The sequence below is a fragment of the Hyla sarda genome, chromosome 10 (genome assembly GCF_029499605.1).
Source record: "Hyla sarda isolate aHylSar1 chromosome 10, aHylSar1.hap1, whole genome shotgun sequence".
Classification (NCBI taxonomy): Eukaryota; Metazoa; Chordata; class Amphibia; order Anura; family Hylidae; genus Hyla; species Hyla sarda.
In genome coordinates, this window is record NC_079198.1 from 20,115,371 (window position 1) to 20,140,940 (window position 25,570).

General features: G+C 44.7%; 1 long non-coding RNA gene and 1 pseudogene across 1 annotated transcript; both read left to right on the plus strand.

Annotated features, from left to right (window-relative positions):
* Positions 1–416: 416 nt before the first annotated feature.
* LOC130293187 (60S ribosomal protein L23-like) lies at positions 417–3,175 on the plus strand (annotated as a pseudogene).
* Positions 3,176–11,091: 7,916 nt separating this feature from the next.
* On the plus strand, positions 11,092–24,292 carry LOC130293559 (uncharacterized). Its single transcript, XR_008848246.1, has 3 exons — positions 11,092–11,173; positions 13,439–13,484; positions 24,071–24,292. It is a non-coding gene; the product is annotated as an uncharacterized LOC130293559 (long non-coding RNA).
* The last annotated feature ends 1,278 nt before the right edge of the window (positions 24,293–25,570 follow it).

Sequence of the window (25,570 nt, forward strand, 5' to 3'; positions counted from 1 at the left end):
CCCCCCCCCCCCCCGTGATCTCCGTGCAGCACCCTTTGGTGTTATTGGGACTGGAGACGTGAAGTGACGCCACGCCCCCTCCCATAGACATGAATGGAGGGGGTGTGGCGTGACATCACGAGGGGAGGGGGCTTAGTGTGACATCACGTTTCCAGTCCCAGAAACACCGAAGTTTTTGAGACTGGAGCAGCAGCCCGGCATATAATGCGGTGCTGCATGGAGATTGCGGGGGGTCCCAGCGGTGGGCCCTTCCGCGATCAGACATCTTATTCTTTATCTTTTGGATATGGGATAAAATGTCTATGGACATTCCCCCTTTAAAGAGAAGGCATTCTGTATCTTTTTAAATAATGTTTTTATACAAATTTTAAGCCATGACAACAGAATGAATAAAAGAGCCCTTACCGGGAATCAAGATGCCTAAGAGAAGACGCGGAGGTTCTTCTGGTGAGAAGTTTCGCATCTTCCTTGGGCTCCCCATGGGTGCAGTCATCAACCATGCTGATAACACAGGTACCAAGAACCTGTACATCATCAAGGGAATCAAAGGTTGCTTGAAGAGACTGCCAGATGCTGGTGTTGGTGACATGGTGATGGCCACAGTTAAAAAAGGAAAGTCTGAAATGAGGAAGGAGGTGCATTCAGCAGCGGCAATACAACAAGTAAAACGTACCGGAAAAAAGGTGGAGTGTTCTTATATTTTGAAGACAATGCGGAGGTGATCAATAAAAGGGAAATTAAAGGAACTGCTATTACATGACCCATAGCAAAGGGGTGTGCCAACCTGTGGCCCAGGATCACCTCCAATGCTGGAAGCATGCACTCTTTGTACAATAAACTGGTTCTAAGGGTGCTTTCACACCACAATTTCAGCCTACGGCTACCGCACCCGGCTAGGGGAGGGGAAAACCGGACGCTCCCATACCCCAGCCGGACCGGCGCTGAAATTCATTCACTTTAATGAGCCGAATGGAGTCAAATGGTGACAGTTTTAGGTCCGGTCACAAAACCGGATATGGGTCAAAAATGAGCCGACCGGAGTCACCGTTTGAGTCTGGTCGGCTCATTAAAGTGAATGGATTTCAATGCCAGTCCGGCTGGAGTACGGGAGCACCCGTTTTCCCCTCCCCAGCCAGATCCGGCACCCATAGACTGAAATCGTGGTGTGAAAGCACCCTAAGAATGAATAAAAGAAAGGGATTGGGAGTAGGGAAAATGGTTAAAGGAATATAGGGAGATCAATGCCGGGAGTCCTCATGACTATAGTACTCCGCAGGTTAGTAATTGGTGGACAATCAATTTGTATGAATGGATGCAAGTCAAGAAGCCCAGGTGGTAGTCAGGTTAGGCTGAGAGTACATAAGCTTTAGAGTCCAGGAAGGTGAAGTCCTTTTTCTGATGGGATTCCGATGACTATTTTTTATAGGGCAAGTTCCAGTTTTCTTGCCAATAAAGGGAAAAAGTAGGGAGGTGGAGTGGGGAAGAAAAGTGGTGAGGTACAGATTTAACCACCACCAGTATTAGAGAGCAATAGTAAACCCCAACGATGGAAGCCATGGGTAGGAAGTCATTAATCCAGGCAATTGTTCCAAAAATGAAGTGGCCATTTGGAAGCAGTCACAAATACTTAGTCTGATGCTTGGTGGTAGAAGCCTTAAGAATTCTTATAACATGTATAGGCTAGGTTTGTTTGGCGCTAACCAGGCTTACAAGATGTTTTTTCTTGTACCCCCACTCCCCCTGTCCCCTCAGCCTGTCCGATGCTGTATAGCCTTTGTTGGTACATTTAACACAATAGGAAATAGATGAGAATGTAAAACTCTTCAATGTCATACAATGTTGGCAGTCCTGCACTAGAATGAGCCATGATGACAACTAGTGCTGATCAACTGGCTCCAGATAGTTAATCAAATATGTAAATTACTTCTATTAAAAAAATCTTAATCCTTATAGTACTTATCAGCTGCTGTATACTCCACAGGAAGTTGAATTGTTCTTTTCTGTCTGACCACAGTGCTCTCTGCTGCCACTTCTGTCAGTATCAGGAACTGTATCAGTAATAAACTTATATCCTATTTGCAGAACCTCCGCGATCTCCTGTATGGCTCAGCCACAGTTCAGCTCCTGTGTGTGATGTTTCGTACCCAGCACGTCAGCTGGTCAAAACACTCCCCCTCCATTAATCTCTATGGGAGAGGTGGAGACACAGTCTGTGTGTCTTTGCCCCTCCCATAGAGAAGAATGAAGGAGACGTATTCCCACCAGCTGACGTGCTGGGTACGAAACACGCTCTAACACAGCAGAACCGTGGGTGAGCCAGGGCCCCGTATGGGAGATTGTAGGTATCTCAGTGGTCAGACCCCACGGAATCAGACACTTATGTCCTATCCTGTGGATAGGGGATAAGTTTCTTGCTGCTGGACATCTTCTTTAAAGCTCCACGTATGTGAAAATCCCATTATGGCAGAGAATGCACTCAAAATGCCCTCTTTGGGTGGGGTTTGACAAACTTAGCAGTAATGTCTCACCAAATCAGAACTGCTGGAAAGTATGATAAATATTTGCTTTCAGTGGACCCCGACCTCATAACTTTAAACGGGTACTCCACTGGCCAGCCTTCCGGCTGCGTTCCGAATGCTGTGCACACACTGTGAGTGTCCGCCACGCCCCCTTCCATAGACTTACATAGAGGGGCATGGCCTGATGTCACAAGGGGCGTGGCCGACCACCGCAGCACACGCACAGTATTTGGAATATTAGTCCTCAACGCAGCCGGAAGGCTGGCCAGTGAAGTACCCCTTCAACCCTTGTCATTACATGATACTGGTATTAATGGCTTAAGGAATGGTTATTAACCTAATAAAGGCACCAAGGGCTGCCTTCCAGACCAATATTTGGTGCATCCTTGGGGGTTATGTTATACATCATTTTGTCATAGCGACAACAGGGTCAGAACAATTGTTGATCTCGATGATCGCTGCTAATTTAATCAGCCTTCATATGGCTCAATTATTCAGATCAGGCTACATGAACGATCACTGATCTTGATAATCAATACTCATTTAATAAACCTTCACACGGCTCAATTTTCCAGGCTGGTTTACGGGAATCATCGGTGAACACGATGATCGGTGCTCATTTAATGAGCCTTTATGTACATGTTCACATGGCTTAATTATTTAGGCCAAGCTGAGTAAACGATTGTTGACCTTGATGATCGGTGCCCATTTAATAAACCTTCACATGACTCAATCTTTTAGGCAAGGTGGCGTGAACGATTGCTGGATTTCTTTTGTGGTCCCTTATTTTCATCATTGTTGGCCGCACATCACCCTTTTACACAGGGTAATGTGCGGCCAAAAAAAATAATTTTTTATTGGCTATACAAAAGATGGGATCAGCTAAGGAATAGGCTTTTTTATTCGTTGGCTGATGAGTCGCCCTTTCACAGGGATCAGTTATCGGGAACAAACTTTCCTATGAACGCCCATTCACCCAATAATTGGCCTGAATAAAGGGGCCTTTACTTTAATAAACCTGGCTTGTAAACATTGACCTGGGACAACAAAGGTGCCGCAGGGGATGGATAGCCTGACTACAACTCCATGACCATTGCTGGGCCCCATAGCAGATGCTATATCTGCTAATATAGCAAAGAAGAAATGAAAGCATGCACTCACCGCTCAGTAGGTGTCTTGGCGTCCTAAGGTCCGGGGACACAGGGCTTCATGACAGGTAACCCCTAAGTGCTCAGAGGCTACGCCGGTTGTTTCACACGCATGAAACGACCGGCGTAGCCTCTGAGCGCTTTGGCGTTACCTGTCATGTTGCCCCGTGTCCCCGGACGCCTAGACACCTACTGAGCGGTGAGTGCATGCTTTTGTTTCTTCTTTGCTATGTTTGCTTGATACCTCACCTTGATTGCCTGCACCCCGCAGGTCTCATTTGCTTATCTGGATCATTCAGCAGCTCAACGGATTTATCCTTTTTCATCTTGCCACATCCAGTAGTGTATATTTAGGAGTGCTCTCCCCAATATTCGTTTTCTACTACGCTATATCTACTACCCTGACACTTGTTTTTTTGACTCTGTCTTTACTTTAATACTCTACAAGCATTAATAAAGGGGTACACCCATGGAAAACTATTATGATTATTATTATTATTTTTTTTTTTATCAACTGGTGCCAGAAAGTTAAACAGATTTGTAAATCACTTCTATTAAAAAAATCTTAATCCTTCCAGTACCTTTTAGGGGCTGTATACTAAAGAGAAATCCAAAAAAAGAAATGCATTTTCTCTGATGTCATTATCACAAGGCTCTCTGCTGACCTCTGCTGTCCATTTCAGGAACTGTCCAGAGCAGGAGAAAATCCCCATAGCAAACATATGCTGCTCTGGACAGTTCCTAAAATGGACAGCAGAGGTCAGCAGAGAGCACTGTGGTCATGACATCAGAGGAAATGCATTTCATTTTTGGATTTCTCTTTAGTATACAGCAACTAAAAAGTACTGGAAGGATTAAGATTTTCTTTAATAGAAGTGATTTCCAAATCTGTTTAACTTTCTGGCACCAGTTGATTAAAAAAAAAGTAAAAAAAAAAGTTTTCCACGGGAGTACCCCTTTAAGTGTCTAAACATAAGCAATGATATAATAAATTCTGCTCGGTTCTGTACGAGGCCGTCCCTTCATGATAGAATACCAAATACAGCAGAGCAGACTATTTGTTTTGTGTTAAGGTGCAGAAATGTTTACATTTATATTTTATTATGTTATTCTATTATCATATCAACCGACAGAGCATTCCTCCGGGGTACCGCCGAGGTCCCTGTGTACCGGCGTCCATAATGTTTATGGCATAACAAGATCAATGCTGCCTATTACTCCAAGCACTGCAGTAAAATGCATGGCACGTCCTTGAATAAGAAATAAGATGTTTCTCGATCATTTGGAAGATAAATGAGCAATATTACATTAGCAGCTGCACCAGGGAGGGCTTTCTTGCCGGACAATGATGAAGTAATTTCTGCGGAAAGTTCTTTCCCATACTTTTTTGCAGGCTATTTCTTTCGTTGGCATGGGTCCCCAGCTGCCCGGAGTGCAATAAAATAAGGCCAATAGCCTGTAATTACTTCTCAGAAAATTGTGTCATTGAAAATGGAGCCAGGTTATTGGATATTAACTGAACCGTTTCAATCCCTGCAGACTCAAGATCTGTCAACACAACAAAAAACGGGACAAAAAAACACCAACTGGAATAAAAGCAGCATAAACCAGCAGCAATAAATAAGAGATTAACAGGTCAGCACTTGGACCACACGGGAATATGTCCAGGACATCACTGGCTGAAATAGATTTATAGAAAAAAAAAGGACATTAGGAACGAGTCCGACAACCAATATATCAACAGGAATGAGGTCTCAAGAAGGCTGATAACAAGGGACAATGGATTGGACAGTAAATGTAGAAACTATAGACCTTATGTTTAGCGCCCTTGTCCTCCAATACCAATAGCATGTCACCAAAAATCAGGCAGTCCATCTGGAAAATAACTTATTATGCTTCCTAAACATTGATAGACTCCACTATGACATAATACTCCACTTTGAACCTCTAGTGATGGTCAACCCTATTTGGCCAATAAATAGAAAACAAAAAAGAGGAAAAACTAGTGGCACCGGTACCTTCAGAACACAGCTCCTCGAGATGGACACAGTAACAATCGGGCAAGAAAACAGATAGGATCAGAGGCCGGTGGTGCTAGGACAATAGGAAACACAGTATCAAGAGTATAGAACAAAGACAACAGGTGTCCTGCACTCACCGTGTAGATTCTGATAGATCGGCTTCGATCTCGGGCTGCTAATCCGGCATGGCAGACGAGGTTGCGTGGGGTGCTCAGATGCCTCTGAGCGCCCCACGCAACCTCGTCTGCCATGCCGGATTAGTAGCCCGAGATGGGAGCCGATCTATCAGAATCTACACGGTGAGTGCAGGACACCTGTTGTCTTTGTTCTATACTCCCTATTTGGCCAATGGCAGCCATATGTTGCTAAATAATGTTGTTGTCTGTTTCAAAGAGTGGCCACTCCATCTCAATTGTGTATCTAGGCAGATCCTTGGTTTGCCAATTCTTGCCTGCTATTGACTCTGATCCTGATATTGACTTTATTACCGGATTTCACTTCTGTCTCACCCCTTGGCAGGGGCATCGCTAGGTAAAAACATTAAGGGCCCTTCCCCCAGATAAAAGGTCAAGTGCCCTGAATTGTAGCTTTAGAAGATTTGGCTTCAACAAAACCCGGCTCAACGGCGCTGACCGACCACCAGCTCACAAGTAGTGTTGAGCGGCATAGGCCATATTCGAATTCGCGAATATTCGCGAATATATGGACGAATATTCGTCATATATTCGCGAATATTCGCACATTCGTTATATTCTCGTTTTATTTTCGCATATGCGTAAATTCGCGTATGCGAAAATGAACATATATGAAAATTATCATATACAAAATTAACATACGCGAAAATTCGCATATACGAAAATTAGCATATGCTAATTTTTGCATATGCGAGTTTTCGCACGCCAGTCTCAAACAGTAGTATTATAGCCTTCTTTACACCACACAAGCTGGAAGCAGAGAGGGGTGATCACTGTGATGTGTACTGTGAAAAAAAAAACAAAAAAAAAACGAATATTCGTCATTACGAATATATAGCGCTATAGTCGCGAAATTCGCGAATTCGCGAATATGCGATATTCGCGAATAATATTCGAATTGCGAATATTCGCGAGCAACACTACTCACAAGTACTGAAAGCAGCTCATAAGTACTGAAAGATTTAAGATTTTTTAAAAGAAGTAATTTACTAATCTGTTTAAAGGGGAACTCCGGTGAAAAACTTTTTTTTTTAATCAACTGGTGCCAGAAAGTTAAACAGATTTGCAAATTACTTCTATTAAAAAATCTTAATCCTTCCAGTACTTATTAGCTGCTGAATACTACAGTGGAAATAATTTTCCGTTTGAAACACAGAGCTCTCTGCTGACATGTCCAATTTTAGGAACTGTCCAGGGTAAAAGGAAATACCCATAACAAACATATGCTGTTGTGGACAGTTCATAAAATGGACAGAGATGTCAGCAGAGAGCACTGTGCTCGTGATGTCAGCAGAGAGCTCTGTGTTTCAAAAAGAAAATAATTTCTGCTGTAGTATTCAGCAGCTAATAAGTACAGGAAGGATTAAGATTTTTTTTTATAGAAGTAATTTACAAATATGTTTAACTTTCTGGCACCAGTTGATTTAAAAAAAAAAAAAAAAAGTTTTTCACCGGAGTACCCCTTTAACTTTTTGGAGCCAGTTGATATATATATAAAAAATATATATTATAAAATATATATATTTTTTTCCTGGATATCCCCTTTAATCCTTGAAATGTTTCTTCAAATCCTCAGCCATAAAAATTGTCATGTGGGAATATTATCAATAAACTGCTTCGGATGGGCCGAGGTAACATGCAGCAATGAGTAATTTGGGGTTTTCTTATAAAACACTTCAATATTAGACCGACTAACTTTGTATGTTACCGTATATACTCGAGTATAAGCCGAATTTTCATGCTGAAACCCCCCCCCCCCCCCCTGGCTTATACTCGAGTGAACTCTCCGCCCTCATCGGTCTTCAACCTGCGGACCTCCAGATGTTTCAAATCTACAACTCCCAGCATGTCCGGACAGCCATTGGCTGTCCGGGCATGCTGGGAGTTGTAGTTTTGAAACATCTGGAGGTCCGCAGGTTGAAGACCACTGCCCGGGCCTTCGTCATCATCCAGCCCCCCCTCCCCCCTTTAGTTTTGTACTCACCTCCGCTCGGTGGGACGTTCGGGTGAGCTGGTCCGGGCCATCTGTGCTGCTGGACCCTCCGGTGGGGAGGGTGACGACGACGCACAGGGACGCAACGTCATTACTCCGGGGCCGGGCGCGAAGCGCGGAGAAGAGGCCCACACGGTGAAGATGGACAGCCCGGAACGACTATCCCTCCCCACCGGACGGTCCAGCAGCACAGATGGCCTGGACCAGCTCACCCGAACGTCCCACCGAGCGGAGGTGAGTACAAAACTAAAGGGGGGGGGCTTGATGATGACGAAGGCCCGGGCAGTTGTCTTCAACCTGCGGACCTCCAGATAAATTTCTTAACACTGGACACCATCTTAAATGGCGGACATCAGTGGGATTGATCGTTTAATATTCATTAATCATGGTGCGCTAAGTCCCAGGGCCCTATGAGGTTTATTTACTTTATGGGTCCACTAGGGGTTAAAGGACAAATCTCATGGACAAAATCCGAAGGTCAGGGGATAAGTTTTAGGTTGCGGGGGGTCCCGAACACTGGGCCCCCCGCGATCTCCTGTTTGAAGCCCCAGTACTTTAGCACAGGAGCGCGTCACGACCCCCGCCCAAAGCCGAGGCAGCCACGCCCCCACCATATAGTTCTATGGGAGAACTGTTCGGCAATTTTCGGCTCTCCCATAGAGCTATATGGAGGGGGCATGGTGGTCTCTGCTTCGGGCGGGGGTCATGACGCATTCCTGTGCTAGCACAGCAGGGCTCCAAACAGAAGATCGTGGTGGGACGCAGTGCTCTATCCTTTGGATAGGGGATACATTTTTGATCATGAGGCTTGTCCTTTAACCTTTGCCCTCTTACAATACTTCAGTGTATGCTATTATGAAAATGCAGAAAAACTCCTCTATTGCAAAAAAAAAAGGTGGCAGATAATACAGGATTCACCATTTACAATAGGTGAGGGAGGTTGCTTAGCTCCTCCTCCCTTTCCCTGCACAGTATCTAGTACACATGACACTGAGCATGCTCACTACATTCTCCAATAGGTGTCAATAAGTCATTTTCTGATGATATTTTTAGATTATATACTCCCTTTAACTACACTTTGAAAAAAGGAAACAAACAGTATATTGAAACAATAAAACATAAAAGAAGAAAAGTCGACTTCATATAACTGCCTGTATCCAGCTGTTTCTTTTATGTTTTTTTTCCACTTCATTTTTCTCCATTTTTAAAGTTAAACACATTTGATAATTTTATTTCGCAACAGCCTTTAGTTCCAATTGGATTTGCTTTGGGTGAACCTGCATTTGTTCTCCGACTGGATGTATTGATCCGGCAGCCATATCTGAGGAAGGTCCCGGGAGTATTTTTCAATAGGATATAATTGGATTTAATGAAAATGTTTTTAAGTCTTTGTTGTGATTTGGAGACTCTTAGTGTTACAAATCTGCTGTCATCCACAGAGGAATCCGCCATTGTTATATATGAGTCGGCTTTTCCCCAAAGACTATTAACTATTTCGCTGCAAATTGTCCTATAACTCATCTAGGGAAATGCTAACACTCATCTTAGTAAAGCAGATTTTTGTCTACTTAATGCAAAAAATGAAAACAAGGTAAAAGAGATACATTGCTGTAAAAAGTAATTAAAGGGGTACTCCGGTGCTCCAGTGTTCTGAACATTTTGTTCAGAATGCTCGGAGAGGAGGCTGTGATCATGATATCAATCACGCCCCCTTGTGACGTCATGAAACACCCCCTCCATTCATGTCTATGGGAGCAGCATGTTGGTTGACACGCCCCCTCCCATAGACATGAATGGAGGGGGTGTGGCATGACGTCACAAGTTGGCGTGGCTGTGACATCATGACAACTGCCTCCATTTTTTTAATGCTTGGTGCTGTGGGAGATGGCTGCGGGAGATGGCGGAGCGCACCTTTAACTCCATCCCAGATGTCATCTATTATTGCACATTTGTAGCACTGAATGATTTCTGATCCTTAAACTAAATTTAAAAAGCAAATTTAATGTCCCACAATGGGTAAACGCTGGATAGCGGATGAGTGCTGTCACTTTATTATTAGAAGATGTACTCTCACTTTAATATATGTCTTATATACCTTTGCTCCCCAGTCCAGTTATGCTGTTTAGTATTCTAAGGGTTACAGCACAGTTACACCCCTAGTTGTCACAGCCATGTCAGGTCATGTGATCCTGAGCTCATATAGGCCATGTTAACCTATCCATAGTTGGGCATGAGTTGAGACAGTACAGAGAGCAAGACAGATGCTGCATCTCTTAAAGAGAACCTGTCATCAAACCATTTTCTAAACTTACTCAGATTATATTCCCTAACTACTCCTAACACCCTTCCTGCTCTTACATTTTTTTTCCGTAGAGCTTTAAAATGCTCTGTATCATACCTTTATTCTGGCTCACATTGTGTGAGCTCCTGGCAGGAGATAGTGGGCGTTCCCCAGTAGGCTTGACCCCACTGAAGCCTGCGAGAGCTGTGCCTCGTCATGCCTTGCATTCACTTCCTGAGTTTGGTCTCCTGCAAGGCTGGGAGGAGACCAAACTAACTGTTTAACTTGCACAGGGAACAGAATAGAGCCACCTAGTGGCTGTGTTTTCAATCACATTAAAAACATATAAAGGTTGAGAATTTTAACAGCAAGTAAATAGCAAAGTGTCTTATACAGTAATTACATAAGGAAAAATATATTAAAAGTTAAGTTTGGTGACAGGTACTCTTTAATCTCAGCCAAGACCCACTGTCAGGATAGCAAGTCACATTTGTCACAAAACAAGGGTAGCACAAGAGAGAAGTTGAACTAGGATTTTTTTTGCAGGTTAAAAAGACCAGATGATCCCTGCCTCTATCCCAGGTCCAGTCAGTTACCTACATCAGGAACCCATAACCAGGCCTTGAACTAGAAAACCACAAAAGTCTGAGAGTGTGGCAGAACAAGTCTGGCCATGACTTAAAGGGATAGAACCCTAGGATGGACCCAACTGCAGAGTCTGAAGCATGAGCATAGGAACAAGTCAGGCTATACTCTAATGAGGACCAGGGGATGCCCCGGGATAGTCTCGACTGCTGAGTTCAAAACCTTTGAAGTGACACAGTAACCTCTCCTCTGCATGTCCGCTCAAGTAACTCTGCCTCTCCAACAGTCTGGGAGCTATACAATAACTGTTTACTGGTTTTTACTGTGGTGAGGATGTGATGAAGGGCAGACGTTATTACCCTAGGGGCAGATGGCATTAACCCCTTATGCCCGTGATGCCAGGGCATGGTTTTACCTCTACTCCACCCGAAGGTATGACTCCTGAATCCTGGGCTAGGCACGGGGCAAATAAGGACTCCAATGCCAAGTTATGGAACAATGGAAGCTTTACGGAGGTAGACAGATGGAATAGTCTTTACAGCTCAGTTAGGCCCAAGGAGGTAACCAGTGACTTTAGAGACTTGCAGGCTTGCTGTGACTTTTTTTTTATTAATTTTTTTATTGAAAGCCGAGGTACGTGCTCTCAAATCACCCGAGTGCAAGTAAAATGTGCAAGTGTTAACACAAAAAACCGTGCAAGAGGATGCGGTCTATCGCAAGCCCTTCTCCGAAAGGAGAGAGGCCCCCCAACAAACCAAACCCTTCGCCTCCGAGGCAAAAGGCCCCTGCAAGGTTCCAGGTACAATGTCTCCTTTCACTGAAGCTACTCAGGGACCGAAAGTGTTCCCGGCTGACAACTAGGCGTTAACCAGGTTGTCACCAAGGAACCAGTAAAACCGGTTTGGCATCCTGCCAAAGCAAGGATGCCACAGGGTATAGCAGGGAGGTGAGGAACCTGATGGCCACACACACCTCCCCTAGACCGGCAGAAGGGACACCCAGAAGGGCTACCGCACCCTACCAAATCCTAGTGGACAAACAGAACATAAAAAAGTGGACACAATGACAAAAATAATAAATAAATAAGTGGACCGGATCTATAAAAATTCCCCGATCCTAGCCGGAAGATGGGGATACTAAGGATGAGTGCCCAGAAGAGTGAGAGAAAAAGTGCGTGCTACGTGCTTTCCTTCAAGTGGGGTTGCCAATCCCAAGTGAATTCCGGCACCCTGGGGTCACCACTCCCAGGGCACTTGTGCACCTCGGTCTTCACTCTACCCGAACCTTAAGGCCGGATCCAGCAGGGAACAGGTCTCATCGGGGATGACTGCTGCCCTCCACAGCCATCCCTGGTACACCTGTCCTACTGTGTGGTTCCTCATCCTGCCTTGGTGGTCTTCCTCACCGCCAACTAACAGGAAAGCTACTACACTTGATCTTAGCCAAAAGGCCGAGAAGCTTGCTGTGACTTGTAGTGGACTTGGATTAATTGCTGCAGAATCATGCTGAATTTAGACAGACTGATCTTGACTTACTTGACTAGGACGGACTAGACTTCACCCCTGGTTAGTGGGAGCATGGCTGCGTGGTTAGGCCTTGGGTCTCCTCAGGACACCAGACACTCTCAGGACTTGACTTCACTGCACTCAGCACTGAACTAACTAGCTCCTCCCAGGGCTTATATTGGGGAAACTTTGGAGGGGTCCCATAGGTCACCCACAAGTTACATGGTCACTGACACCTTCCCTGTATACAAGACTTAGTAACAACATTTAAAGGTACATAACATTATACAGACAATGCAATAGATAATACAAGGCACTTGTTAACCATTTATAATACACAGCCTAAGGGGGGACTCTGCAATAGAGGGGGGGGGACGCTGCATTAGGGTCCGCCAGTCAGAACAGCAAGGGTACAGGGGTGCCACCACAATTACCATCTGAATTTACATCAAGGAAAATTGTGTTGCCCTGTCTCTTTGCCTCCCTGTGTCTGGTTATTCCACAACACAAGGGCACCCCGACTTCCACCTGCCAGCACACAGTAAACTTAGGTTCGCCCCTTAGGATCCGGACACACTACCATCATGTTCAGGCCCTCCATTGCAAATGTTGTGCGTGTGTTAGGGGGATTACATGGGACCGCAACACTCGCGGCATCGTGACATAACAATCGGTGACATCTATGTAGTAGTACAGGTCTTTGTACTGCACACCTGGTGCACCACACACACACACTGTAGCTCTGTTATAATTTAATATCATCACTTAATTTGTCTAAAGACTATATTCACTTTGCAAACACTTTTCTGACTCTATTGGCATATTATGCTTTGCCCCTACTTCTTGCTAGTTAGTAAAACTTAAGGGACCAATGGATGTGTTCCCTATTCCTAATTCTAGTCTAATTTTGTTTTAGTTTCTCTAGTCGGCACTGTCCTTGTTCAGTCCTTGTTTTCTGAACTTACAGTTTTACCTGTTTGCATTTTCTCTTTTTCTTTTTTTTTTTTTTAAATCAGTTTTTTTGTTTTCTGCTCCATTTTGTCTCTGATTTTTAGTGCCTTCTTGTTGTTCTTCTAGGGAAGTGGAAGACCAGGGCTATTATGGGAATAGTTTCAGGGACAGAAAGGTTTATTGGTGTCTAATTGTGTGTGTATGGTTTTTTTTTTATTATTATTATTATTATTGGTTTTAGAAGTATCAAGCAATACAAATCATTACCATGAAGCAGAGAACTCAAGGTAAGTAGCATAGACATAAAAACAAACAAGGTAACAGTAGTAAAGTATAGCCTACAACAGTGGTCCCCAAACTGTGGCCCTCCAGATGTTGCAAAACTACAACTCCCAGCATGCCTGGACAGCCAACGGCTGTCCAGGCATGCTGGGAATTGTAGTTTTGCAACATCTGGAGGGCCACAGTTTAGGGACCACTGGCCTACAACATTGTCAGTACTTTATACAGAAAATTTGAACATAGGCATCTGATCCATATATATAGACGGAAAGTCACCTTTGGAGACACTGGAAACATATACAGGTGAAACTCGAAAAATTTGAATATTGTCCAAAGTTCATTTATTTCAGTAATGCAACTTAAAATGTGAAACTAATATATGAGAGCCCAACCCACCGCTCAGATTCACAAGTAAGATTGACAGACGCTAATACATCCATTAAAGGGAACCTCTCATCAAATAAACTTTTGATATATTTTAGATTACTGAATGTTGAATAACTTTCCAATAGCATGTTAATGAAAAATATGCTTCTTTCTATTGTATTTTTCCCGATCAGTCCTGTCAGCAAGCATTTCTGACTCATGCTGGAGTCCTAAACACTCAGAGCTGCCAGCCTGCTTTGTTCACAGCCAAACAGGCTGTGAACAAAGCCGGCTGGCAGCTCTGAGTGTTCTCCTTTGTGAACAAAGCAGACTGGCAGCTCGTAGTGTTTAGGACTCCAGCATGAGTCTGAAATGCTTGCTGCCAGGACTGGTAGGGAGACCCCTAGTGGTCATTTCTTCAAAGTGGAAAATTAAATAGAAAGAAGCATATTTTTTAATAACATGCAATTGTAAAGTTATTCTGCATACATTAATCTATAATATATCAAAAGTTTTTTTGATGAGAGGTACTCTTTAACCCCTTAAGGACCGGAGGTTTTTCCGTTTTTGCATTTTCGTTTTTTGCTCCTTGCCTTTAAAAAATCCTGACTCTTTCAAATTTACACCTAAAAATCCATATGATGGCTTATTTTTTGCGCCACCAATTCTACTTTGTAATGACGTCAGTCATTTTGCCCAAAAATCTATGGTGAAGCGGGAAAAAAAATCATTGTGCGACAAAATTGAAAAAAAAACGCTGTTTTGTAACTTTTGGGGGCTTCCGTTTCTACGTAGTACATTTTTCGGTAAAAATGACACCTGATATGTATTCTGTAGGTCCATACGATTAAAATGATACCCTACTTATATAGGTTTGATTTTGTCGGACTTCTGGAAAAAATCATAACTACATGCAGGAAAATTAATACGTTTAAAATTGTCATCTTCTGACCCCTATAACTTTTTTATTTTTCCGTGTATGGGGCGGTATGAGGGCTCATTTTTTGCGCCGTGATCTGAAGTTTTTAACGGTACCATTTTTGCATTGATAGGACTTATTGATCACTTTTTATTCATTTTTAAATGATATAAAAAGTGACCAAAAATGCACTATTTTGGACTTTGGAATTTTTTTGCGCGCACGCCATTGACCGAGCGGTTTAATTAATGATATATTTTTATAATTCGGACATTTCCGCACGCGGTGATACCACATATGTTTATTTTAATTTTTATTTACACTGTGTTTTTTTTTTTATTGGAAAAGGGGGGTGATTAAAACTTTTAATAGGGGAGGAGTTAAATGATCTTTATTCACTTTTTTTTTTTCACTTTTTTTGTGCAGTGTTATAGGTCCCATAGGGACCTATAACACTGCACACACTGATCTTCTATGTTGATCACTGGTTTCTCATAAGAAACCAGTGATCAACGATTCTGCCGCATGACTGCTCAGGCCTGGATCTCAGGCACTGAGCAGTCATTCGGCGATCGGACAGCGAGGAGGCAGGAAGGGGCCCTCCCGCTGTCCTGTCAGCTGTTCGGGATGCCGCGATTAGCCGCGGCTATCCCGAACAGCCCGACTGAGCTAGCCGGGAACTTTCACTTTTAGCCGCGCGGCTCAGCTTTGAGCGCGCGGCTAAAGGGTTAATAGCGCGCGGCGCCGCGATCGGCGCTGCGCGCTATTAGAGGCGGGTCCCGGCTTCACTATGACGCCGGGCCCGCCATGATATGACGCGGGGTTACTGTGTAACCCCGCGTTATATCAGAAGAGCAGGACCAAGGACGTACCGGTACGTCCTTGGTCCTTAAGGGGTTAAGCTAGGAGATGCTGGAGTCTTTCACTTGTGATCAACAATTTAGTAGACATGAGAAGATGAGCTACTACTGTACGAGAATGTGGAGGATAGACATCTAGGTCCAGTAACAGTAAAGCTGTGGAGGGGGGTCAAGCTGTAGTACAAGAAGGCGCCTGATCACTAGCTCTAGTCCTCGGCAGAGGGGGTGAAGTACAGGACAGTCCCAAATGACATTCATGAGCATACCGGCACTGCCACAATTTCTCCAACACGATCCGAACATAGAGGATCTATCTGGTGCAGATAGGTGGGGAGGAAGTACCTCCAGAAGATAGTTTTGGCTATAGTTTCCTGGTGATTGGTACATTTCCATAAATGTTTTGTGGAGGTGCCGGAAGGCTGCTTGCCACTGTTTCGAGGTAATGGTGATGCCTTGATCTTTTTCCAATCTAGACATATAGTCAAGGGTAGCCATGGACGTCTTTATTGGTGTCTGGTTTTAAGTTTAGTGTTCAGGGAAAGATAGAGAGGAAGATTGGGGTTAGCTAGGGTTAAAGAGGTACTCCCCTGGAAAACATTTTTTGAAAGTCAACTGGTGCCAGAAAGTTAAACAGATTTGTAAATTACTTCTATTAAAAAATCTTAATCAGGTGCTGTATGCTCTTTTTGAATTTACTTTCTGTCTGACCACAGTGCTCTCTGCTGACACCTCTGTCCATTTTAGGAACTGTCCGGAGCAGGATAGGTTTGCTATGGGGATTTACTCCTGCTCTGGACAGTTCCTAAAATATACAGAGGTGTCAGCAGAGAGCACTGTGGTCAGACAGAAAGGAAATTCAAAAAGAAAAGAACTTCCTGTGAAGCATACAACAGCTGATAAGTACAGGAAGGATTAAGATTTTTTAATAGAAGGAATTGACAAATCTGTTTAACTTTCTGGAGCCAGTTGGTTTAAAAAAAAAACATGTTTTATAGGGGACTACCCCTTTAATTCTTTGCACCTTTTTGTCATCTTCTGCTACATTCCTGTCTAAGGTTCCTAGCGCCTGCTTTTTGTTCTTCTAGGGAAGTTGTAAACCAAATTATAATTGGAAAGTTGCCGGGACAGTGAGGCTTATTGGTGTCTAGTATTTGGTTTAGTGTTCAGGGAAAACTCAAGGGGAAGATTGGGGATAGCTAGCTGGGGTAAAGTTTTTGTACTTGTTCATTTTCGTCATCTTCTGCCACATTCTCCTATTCTTCTTCATTCGTTTGCGCCATTATCCATTCTACCGTCCTGTTGTAATTCTTGATAGCTGCCAGTATTGACACCTGCTTGTAGGTTTTCCATTGCGACTTCCTGCACTTTATACAACTCGGCCCTACTATATGTCCCGGGAGTATCTGAGTATTTGAAAAAACATTTCGGACCTAGTAAAGGCGACTTCTACAGATGAAGTCCAGTTCCGTCATCTTGTAACCAGCCAGGATCATTCCAATATTGTTCCATTGTTAAATTCTATTTGTGTGCACTATGTTCTCTGCAAATACCAAAGTTGATAGGCATATCCATTAAACCTCTGAAAATAACTTACAACTGAATCAATTACAAAAAAAGCAAAACCTCACAAGTCATGGTGAGCGAATCACATCCTACTTTAAGGTTCAGCACCCATAGACATCTTATCTTATCCCGTTGGGGACCCCCGCGATCTCAGCTGCTGCACTCGACATTCCATTAGAGCGTCGGGTGCAGAGTTGGAGGCTCGTGATGTCACGCCCGTGACCCACTCTTGATGTCACGGCCATGCCCCCTCAATGCAAGTCTATGGGAGGGGGCGTCACGCCCCCTCCCATAGACTTGCATTGAGGGGGCATGGCCATGACGTTACTAACGGGGCGTGAACGTGACATCACGAGCCTGCGCCTTGCATCGCCAGTCATCTGGCAAGGAGCGAAGTTCGCTCCGTGCACCGGATGTCTGGGGTACTCCGCCCCTATTGCTTAAAGGGGCGGAGTACCCCTTTAAGAAATATTCTTTTTCTCATTTAGAAGCAAAATAGAAGCGAGACTGATAGAATAGAGGTATATTATTCTAAAGCCAACCGTGCAATCCTTTTTATTCCTACATTGATGTAATCATTGGGCCTGTGCCCAGTACTTTACCGTTAAATTGCTACGGCGTATGGAATAAAAAATGTCTGAAAAGCCAAAAAAGTCTATAAAAGTGATCAATGAGCATTTTCCCCACAGGCGGATGAGAGAGAGAGCTGCGTCTGTTCCAGCTCTGCATAAAACCTTGAGAATCCAAACCATCCAGAAACAGAGGAAATTTTTTGAACTGTAAAACCCTAATGCAGCAACAAAACTATAATTTACTGTCACTTATAACTCTGTGAAAACGAGTGGAGTCCGGTAACATGCAGGTGAACACCAGTGACTAAGCTATACAATCCGGTTATCACGGGGAGGTGGGGGGGGGGGGGTGGCTAATGTCTCATGGGCCCTGGTGCATATAGTCAAATGAGCCCCTCCTTCCCACATATATACTGTGTCCCCCTTTCTTCAGAATTTCCCCCATCTGTCGACACTTATACCCACCTCAGCATATCCTCTATCCATCCACATCATGCTCTCCCACAGCGTGTCCCCTATACATCAACACCGTGTTCTCTCCTCAACATGTCCCCTCCTCTCAGTATGTCCCCTATCCATCAACACTGTATCTCCCCTCTTTAGCATATCTGTCATCCATTCCCACTGTGTCCCCTCCTCAGCATGTCCCCCATCCATTCATATTGTGTCCCCTCCTCAGCATGTCCCCCGTCCATTCACACTGTGTCCCCTCCTCAGCATGTCCCCCATCCATTCATATTGTGTCCCCTCCTCAGCATGTCCCCCATCCATTCACACTGTGTCCCCTCCTCAGCATGTCCCCAATCCATTCATATTGTGTCCCCTCCTCAGCATGTCTCCAATCCATTCACATTGTGCCCCCCCCCCTCAGCATGTCCCCCATCCATTCACACTGTGTCCCCTCCTCAGCATGTCCCCCATCCATTCATATTGTGTCCCCTCCTCAGAATGTCCCCCATCCATTCACACTGTGTCCCCCCCTCAGCATGTCCCCCATCCATTCATATTGTGTCCCCTCCTCAGCATGTCCCCCATCCATTCACACTGTGTCCCCTCCTCAGCATGTCCCCCATCCATTCATATTGTGTCCCCTCCTCAGCATGTCTCCAATCCATTCACATTGTGCCCCCCCTCAGCATGTCCCCCATCCATTCACATTGTGTCCCCTCCTCAGCATGTCCACCATCTATTTACACATTGTTCCACCCTTAGTATGTCTCCCATTCATCCACACTGTGGATTTACCACCCATTTTAAGCAGGTTCTCCTTTAGCATTTAAAAAAATAATACCGGGTGGGTGGTGGCCAATGGTGGGTCAAAATGCAGCATGACATGTACTAAGACTGCAGAAAGCAGAGGGTGGGCAGTGGGACAACGGGCACAACCAGAGCAAATGAGTATGTCTTACCTGTGCGGTCCATGTCCGAAATCCTTAGCCCTCACTCTTCATTTCAGCACTTCAGTTCTTCTCCTTGCTGGCAATCCAACACTGCATCCCCCCCCATGTTCATTTGTTTACCATGTATTATACTGTGCAATGTGTGGAGAAAGCGTTGTCACTTTAGGAGTGTTTAACATGTGAGTTGTCATGTGATTGTTACCCAGGAGGTATCAGTGACCAGGTGACCTAGGGCTGATCAATGGGACCTCACCATTGTCTCCCCCATATAAGCCCTGGGTGGAGCCTCTGTTCCATCTCTTGGATCTTAGAGCTCTTGTTGCTGAGGTCCAGTGCAGTCGAGTCTAGGAGTGTTTCTGGAGTTATAGGAGGCCTCAAGTCAAGTCTGCCCCCGTGCCTAGCCCAGGATCCAGCCGTATACCTTTGGGTGGTATTGAAGATAAACCACACCCTGGCATCACGAATACAAGGGGTTACTGCTCTCTGCCCAAGGGTTATTCCATTTGCCCTGCATCACACTCTCTACCACACTGTGGAAGAGGGAGAAATGGTATCACAAAGTAGTTTGTATAGCACTGTCTTAGTCAATGTCCAGCCATGGCCATCTTGCAACACTTTAAAATTAAAAATATCGTTTTACTGAGGTCTCATGCGGTGCTCTTATGTAGCCTTCATCATATATCATGTGTGCTTGTCACAACTATTGTAACATATTACCGTATCTTTCGCCGTATAAGACAAAACTGGGGGGAAAAAGTCGGTGCGTCTTATACGGCGAATACACACCTATCGCGGCGGTCCCTGCGGCCATCAACGGCCGGGACCCACGGCTAATACAGGACATCACCGATCGCGGTGACACTAACCCGGCTGTTCAGTCAGGCTGTTCGGGACCTCCGTGATTTCACCGCGGCGGTCCCGAACAGCCCGACTGAATAGCCGGGTTAGTGCTTGCAGGACACCGGGAGGGACCTTACCTGCCTCCTCGGTGTCTTCTCCGTTCAGGGATCCCCTGTATGGCCGGCGCTCTCCTTCCTCGTCATCACATCGTCGCGTACGTGCGTCGGCGTGCGTAACGACGTGATGACGGCGACTGAGAGCGAGGATACCCGGCCGGCAGCAGAGACGTTCCGGAGCGACGGGGACGCGGCGACAGCGATGGAGCGACATCCAGGGCAGCGGTGACGGGTCCGGAGCGGCGGGGACACGTGAGTATTACCTCCTATGCAGTGGTCTTCAATCTGCGGACCTCCCGTTGTTGCAAAACTACAACTCCCAGCATGCCCGGACAGCCAACGGCTGTCCGGGCATGCTGGGAGTTGTAGTTTTGCAACATCTGGAGGTCCGCAGGTTGAAGACCACTATTGGGTTCAAAATTCTTTATTTTTTTTAGATTTTGCACCTATAAATTGGGTGCGTCTTATACGCCGGTGCGTCCTATAGGGCGAAAAATACGGTATATGCCAAACCACAAGAATACTGTTAGATTGAAAGCCTTTATACCCAAGTCCCGTAAGGGATAAATGAAATCTATAGTTATAAATCATTTCTGGGAAATTACAGTTGGAAAACACAGCAGGCTTATAAATGGTTAATCGATAAATAGGAAGATGTAGTACTGAGGCATATTGGAATAGTCTGTGATATGGGAATAATTGTTTATAATAGCATTGAATGTTGGTGGCATTGTGCATTATAGGATATTTAAAGGGGTACTCCGCCTCTAGACATCTTATCCCCTATTCAAAAGCATAGGGGATAAGATGTCTGATTGCCGCAGCTTGGACCCCGCTATCTCGGTGCAGCACCCGGCGTCCGTTTAGAACGCTGGGTGCGGGCAGTGGGGGTCGTGACATCACGGCTAGGCCCCTCGAGACATCGCACCACGCCCCCTCAATGCAAGTCTATAGACTTGCATTGAGGGGGGGGCATGGTGTGACATCACAAGGGGTGTGGCCGTGATGTCACGACCCCCACTGCCCGATCCAAGTGTTCCGAACAAAAGGTTCTGAATGCTGGGGCAGCGGAGTACCCCTTTAAAGGGAAACTGACATGAGAATCGCCCCATTAACCAGGATATACACGATTACTGTGCAGGTTACGCTCTTTCAAATTATCCTTTCCCGACCAAAAATCCATCTAGATTTAACTATAAATGTATTTATGCTAATTTGCAATGGGGCATTATCATTGTTTTAGCATTGACCGTGCCACCATCTCCCTCCCCCATCAAACCTGCCCCTTCATAAATACTTACCTACTCCTGCTGTCTGTATGATGATCCGAGTCTGGAAACGCGTAATTGCACCACTTCTCTACAACCGGAAAAAAAGCTGTAACACGGGTCTGGGCTCGGCACGTCATGCCAACGTTCAGATGAGGAGAAGATTAGGTTAGTGTTAGTTAGGGGGATTCTCCTAAGAGGGTAATGCCCTTTAAACATTGCCGCAGGAATGAGGAATGCTTGGGAGTGATAGACACAGGCAGTAACTTAAAGGGGTACTCCCGTGGAAAACTTTTTTTTTTTAAATCAACTGGTGCCAGAAAGTTAAACAGATTTGTAAATCACTTCTATTAAAAAAATCTTAATCCTTCCAGTACTTTTTAGGGGCTGTATACTAAAGAGAAATCCAAAAAAGAAATGCATTTCCTCTGATGTCATGACCACGGTGCTCTCTGCTGACCTCTGCTGTCCATTTTAGGAACTGTCCAGAGCAGGAGAAAATCCCCATAGCAAAAATATGCTGCTCTGGACAGTTCCTAAAATGGACAGCAGAGGTCAGCAGAGAGCACTGTGGTCATGACATCAGAGGAAATGCATTTCTTTTTTGGATTTCTCTTTAGTATACAGCCCCTAAAAAAGTATTGGAAGCATTAAGATTTTATAATAGAAGGGATTTACAAATCTGTTTAACTTTCTGCACCAGTTGATTTAAAATAAAAATAAAAGTTTTCCATGGGAGTACCCCTTTAAAAGGGTCTGGATGTGAGATGCAAGAAACTTTCTAAGTGAAGACTTGACAGCAAAACTTTATGTAGTCTTGTGAGTAACCCGTTCATAAGAGTACACACAACACACCTGGAAATGTATGACTTTCTGGCATTCCCGTTCGATTGATATGATACAATATAGTGTTCAGGAGGATCATGATAGAACCTCTGCTAAAGGACTTAAAGGGGTACAATTTTTTTTTTAAATCAATTGGTGCCAGAAAGTTAAACAGATTTGTAAAGTACTTCTATTTAAAAATTTTAATCCTTCCAGTACTTATTGGCTGCTGTACGCTCCACAGGAAGTTCTTTTCTTTATGAATTTCTTTTCTGTCTGACCACACTGCTCTCTGCTGACACCTCTGTCCATGTCAGGAACTGTCCAGAGTAGGAGCAAATCCCCATAGCAAACCTCTCCTGCTCTTGACAGTTCCTGACAGGAACAGAGGTGTCAGCAGAGAGCACTGTGGTCAGACAGAAAATAAATTCAAAAAGAAAAAAACTTAGTGGAGCATACAGCAGATAAGTACTGGAAGGATTAAGATTTTTAAAAAGAGGTAATCTACAAATTTGTTTAACTTTCTGGCACCAGTTGATTTAAACAAAATAGTTTTCCACCGGAGTACCCCTGTAAGAGGTTGGGAGGGCAGTGCACTAGATCTGTGGATTCAAAACCATAAGAGCCTCACTCACAGTTGTGCCCGTAGGTTTCCCCCTCAGTGCTCACTTCAGTAACATCATCACCTCCAAGAGCCATAGCTGATCCCTGGACACCTGGATTTAGACATTGGAATGTGGGCATGCTGGGAGTTGTAGTTTTGCAACATCTGGAGGTCCGCTGGTTGAAGACCACTGGTATAGGAAGTTGTTCTCACCTGTCCCCGCCGCTCCGGACCGTCTCCGCTCGTCACCGCTGCCCTGGATGTCGCCCTCCATCGCTGTCGCCGCGTCCCCGGGGTGTCCCCGACGCTCTGGCAAGGCCTCTGCTTCCCCGGCATCCTCGTTCTCCGTCGACGTGATGATGACGACGGAGAGCGCCGATGATGCAGGGGATCCCAAAGAGGACGCGCCGGAGCCCCGAGGACAGGTAAGTGATCGTCACCGGACCACACGGGGCACCGTAAATGGCTATCCGGTGGCAGCTGAAGCAGTCTGCGCTGCCGGATAGAAGTTTATGTGATGGCCCCGACATACAAAAGCATCGTATGTTGATGGTGCCTTCAACATGCGATGGCCTCTGAGAGTGATCGTATGTTGAAATGATCGTATGTCGGGGCCATCGTAGGTCGGGGGGTCACTGTACAAGTTGAGCTAACTGAATCCTACAACTGAAGCTTAGAGGTATTTAATGACCACAACTGTATACCATAACTATATGCTTACATGAGCAAACCTAAATAGAATCTTTGGCTTGTAAGGAAGTGTTCAACATCTGCGTTTAGTCAATGGTATATAAGATCAAGACTTCAAAGCTGAAAGACCTAAGGAAGGCGGGGCCAAGCCAGCCTGAAGGAGGATGACAGCTAGAGGAAGCTTACAGAGGCGGCCATCTTAAAAGGACCTTTCAAGATGGATCCACCACACTGGATAAAGTACCGAGGAAGAAATCCCAGCTGGTGAGACAAGATTTATGGACATGCCTACATAACCCTCCTACATTATTTATTTATGCTAAGGATTACCTTTATATAATGATTTCTTGTTTTATGTTCTGTCTGCCATGATGTCAAATAAACATATGTTTTAATTACAAACAAAGATCTCACTCTTTCCATGGTCAGACCGGGTTATAATTTAGCGTTCTGGTTATATTTTAACAGTATACTTTATGCCTACCTGTTTTAGCTGATGCAGCATGCTGGGTTTTCAGCCATATCGATTCCAATTTCATAATTAATGTTTTTTTTTCTTGCTTTGCAGAGAGAGGACGTGGAGTCCCATTACTGCAGTTTCCCCAATGAAGTCAACCTAATAACTAGGCTGGACTCCAACAGCTGAGAATCATAAGTGGGTTGGGATCAGTTCACACCATGTGCAGTTTTGATGCTTTCTCTTGTGAAAAGTGCATTTTTTAGGGGAATACTGTGGTACGGCGAAAGTAATTAGACCTTTTATCAAGATGGAGGTGTTTTATAAAGATTTGAAGTCTTCAGGCTATGTTGCGTTTTTACTGCATTTTGTTACTGATTGTTTATTTAGTTAAGGTCATCTTTTTGCTGGGATTTTCCGAAATTGTAGCAAAAATAATGCTTTTTTTTTTTTTACAGCGATTGGTGCAGTTACAGTAAATCAATGCCATTTTGAAACTTCAGAAGAATCACAGCAAAAAACAATGTGTGAACACAGCCTTAGGTTTGGTGTATAACTACAATAAATCCATGTTGCATAGAGATAGCAGTAGCAGTATACAGGTTTTGGTGGGGAGGGGGTCTGTGAGCAACCAGAAGAGATCTGATAGGTGATAATATCAGGAAGTCAGCTGGCTCAGGACAGACCTCTTCCACACATGACCACACTGTGATTATCTGTGAGTCAGACTGGTGATCACATGGCTCTGTTACAGTAATGAAAAGTATGGGTGCATCTGTGCTGGAATGAAACAGATGGCACTGTAGGACTAGTGATGGTGAGTGTGCATGGTATGGTTTCTTTTTAAAGGGGTACTCCACCTCTAGACATCTTATCCCCTATCCAAAGGATAGGGGGATAAGATATCTGATCGTGGGTGTTCCACCGCTGGGGACCCCCACGATCTCCCTGCTGCACTCGGCATTCGTTTAGAGCGTCGGATGCAGCGCCGGAGGCTTGTGAAGTCCCAGCCGTGCCCTGCTGGTGATGTCACGGCCACGCCCCCTCAATGCAAGTCTATAGACTTGCATTGAGGGGGCATGGCCGTGACATCACGAGCGGTGGCGTGACCATGATATCACGAGCCTCCACCCCGCATCGCCAGTCATCCGGCACTGAGCGAAGTTCACTCCATCCACCGGATGTCTGGGGTGCCGCAGCCGAGATTGGGGATAAGATGTCTAGGCATGGAGTACCCCTTTAAGATCATGTAATCATTGACGGATGCCCATTGATTTCCATAGGTTCAGTGTAATTCTATTTTTGGAAGGTGAAATGTAAAACTGAATACACATGTCTATACGGTATTAGATCCTATTCAATTCTACTATTTTACCAAATCTATTTAGTAAGGGGTAGAATCACTTGTGTCACGAACATCATGTCACCACTGAAACCTCAGCCTTAAATCGATGTATGTTCAGTGTGTGATTCTGTGTCTGCATGAATTCTGCTGATCCTACCTTTCATTTGATACATTGTGCGGTGTTCAGCTCCGTCTGAAGGGAATATAGATTTCAGCTGCATAAAATTCATTTATCTATCACAGCTTGATAGCCGCTGCATGAGAAA